Here is a 2,905-nt window from a genome sequence, read left to right as displayed (position 1 = left end):
GTATTTTTTTAAAAAGAGGGTCAGCCCTAGCCAGTTGGGCTTAGTGGATTGAGCATCTGCTTGTGAACTGAAGGGTCCCAGGTTCAATTGAGGTCAAGGGCACATGACCGGGTTGCAGGCTCGGTTCCAGCTGTGGGGCATGCACAAGGCAGCCAATTAATGATTCTCTCTCATCACTGATGTTTCTATCTCTCTCTCCCTCCTTCTTGCTGTCTGAAATCAATAAAAATATATTGTAAATAAAAATTGAAACAAGAGATTCGCTCCTTAGATCACTCCTTTCTGCCGGTGAACGGTGCAGAGTAAGCGTCGTCGGAATTTCCCCTGTTGCAGTCATCATGTCTAAGTCTGAGTCTCCCAAAGAGCTGGAGCAGCTGCGGAAGCTCTTTATCGGAGGTTTGAGCTTTGAAAGAACCGATGAGAATTTGAGGAGACATTCTGAGCAATGGGGAACGCTGATGGACTGTATGGTGATGACAGATCCAAACACCAACCGCTCCAGAGGCTTTGGGTTTGTCACCTATGCCACTGAGGAGGAGACGGATGCAGCCATGAACACAAGGCCACACAAGGTGGACGGAAGAGTGGTGGAACCAAAGAGGGCTGTCTCCAGAGAAGATTCTCAAAGACCTGGTGCCCACTTAACTGTGAAAAAGATTTTTGTTGATGGTATTAAATAAGACACTGAAGAACATCATCTAAGGAATTATTTTGAACAGTGTGGAAAAATAGAAGTGATTGAACCGAGGCAGTGGCAAAAAGAAAGGCATTGCTTCTCTAACCTTTGACGACCATGATTCTGTATACAAGATTGTCATTCAGAAATACCAGACTCTGAATGGCCACAACTGTGAAGTAAGGAAAGCTCTATCTAACAAGAGATGGCTAGTGCTTCGTCCAGCCAAAGAGGTCGAAGTGGTTCTGGAAACTTCGGAGGTGATCGTGGAGGTGGTTTTGGTGGAAACAACAACTTTGGTCGTGGAGGAAACTTCAGTGGTCGAGGTGGCTTTGGTGGCACCTGAGGTGGCAGTGGATATGGTGGCAGTGGGGACGGCTATAATGGATTTGGTAATGATGGTGGTTACGGAGGAGGCGGCCTTGGATACTCTGGAGGAAGCAGAGGCTATGGAAGTGGTGGACAGGGTTATGTAAACCGGGGCAGTGGCTATGGCGGGAGTGGCAGCTATGACAGCTATAACAACGGAGGAGGCGGAGGCGGCTTTGGCGGTGGTAGTGGAAGCAATTTTGGAGGTGGTGGAAGCTACAATGATTTTGGCAATTACAACCATCCATCTTCAAATGTTGGGCCTATGAAAGGAGGAAACTTTGGAGGCAGAAGCTCTGGCCCTTATGGTGGTGGACGTCAATACTTTGCCAAACCATGAAACCAAGGTGGCTGTGGCGGTTCCAGCAGCAGCAGTAGCTATGGCAGTGGCAGAAGGTTTTAATTACTGCCAGGAAACAGAGCATAGCAGGAGAGGAGAGCCAGAGAAGTGACAGGGAAGCTACAGGTTTCAACAGATGTGTGAACTCATCAAGCACAGTGATGGCAGGGCCTAGCTGCTACAAAGAAGACATGTGTTAGACAATACTCATGTGAATGGGGAAAAAAACTCGAGGACTGTATTTGTGACTAACTGTATAACAGGTTATTTTAGTTTCTGTTCTGTGGAAAGTGTAAAGCATTCCAACCAAGGGTTTTAATGTATATTTTATTTTTTTTGCACCCTTGCTGTTGATTGCTAAATGCGATACTCTGATCCTGACGATGAATAAATGTCTTTTAATAAAATAAATAAATAAATAAAATAAAAATAAAGGGTCAGGGATACCACTACCAGCCACGATACTTCTGTTCTCATTGATCCCAGTGGCCTGTTCTCAAAAAAAAAAACAGAAAGTATTGTTTCCAAAAACCACACAATGCCCTAGCCAGTGTGATTCAGTGGGTTGGAGCAGCATCCTGTGTATTGAAGGGTCGAGGGTTATATTCCCGGTTAGGGCACATATCAGAATGTGGGTTCCATACCTGGTTTTCAACTGTGCAGATGGCAGCCAATTGCTGTTTCTCCTCATCTCTCTCCCCCCAATTCCCTTCCTCTCTATGTAAAAGGAATAATAAAGAAAGACATAAGAATTTCAGGGTAGCCAAAAACAAGAGACCTCAAGAAGTCTAGAGGCAAAGTAAATAACAGGACAATGTACCAAAGCTTATGTATAACATTCAGAAAATGTAGCCCTAACTGGTTTGGTTCAGTGGATGGAGCATTGGCTTGAGGACTGAAGGGTCCCAGGTTCAATTCCGGTCAAGGGCATGTACCGTGGTGGCGGGCACATCCCCAGTGTGCCTCCTGCACACTCAGCTCAATCAATGTTTCTCTATCATCAATGTTTCTCTCTACACTAAAGCAAAAACAAACAGAAACCAAGCCTCAAATAAGTAAAAGAAGAAATAAAAGATAAGACATTACACCTGTCACTATGAACCACAATGCATCATAAGAGATGTTGATGTTAGGAGATGACATGACCCTCCAAAGAGAAATTTCTCGAGATTCTACTATGAGCTCCTGAAATTAATAAACAAGTTCAGAATCCTATCCAGGTGGCTCAGTCGTTGAGAGTGTGGACCTGATGCCCCAGGATGGTGGGTTTGATCCCCCATCAGGGCACATGTAGGGGACAACCAATGAATGCACAGATGGGTACAACAGCACATCAACGCCTCACTCTCTGTTTCTCTCTCTCCATTTCTGTCTCTAAAATCAATAAATAAATGCTGCCCGGTATGTCTCACTGATTGAGCATTGACTCATGAACTAGGACGGGGGGGGAACCCCTGGCATGTGTGCCAAACATGGCACGCCAGTAACTTTAGCTGGCACGCAAAACCCTCTCTTATCAT

At 45.2% G+C, this 2,905-nt stretch overlaps 1 pseudogene across 1 annotated transcript; it reads left to right on the top strand.

Moving 5' to 3' along the window:
* The first annotated feature begins 338 nt into the window (after nt 1-338).
* On the top strand, nt 339-1,448 carry LOC308531494 (heterogeneous nuclear ribonucleoprotein A1-like; annotated as a pseudogene). Its single transcript has one exon. The product of its transcript is annotated as a heterogeneous nuclear ribonucleoprotein A1-like (transcript).
* Nucleotides 1,449-2,905: the final 1,457 nt, after the last annotated feature.

The sequence above is a fragment of the Myotis nattereri genome (genome assembly GCF_964212035.1).
Source record: "Myotis nattereri genome assembly, chromosome: 15".
Lineage (NCBI taxonomy): Eukaryota > Metazoa > Chordata > Mammalia > Chiroptera > Vespertilionidae > Myotis > Myotis nattereri.
This window is presented reverse-complemented; position numbering and strand designations above follow the sequence as displayed.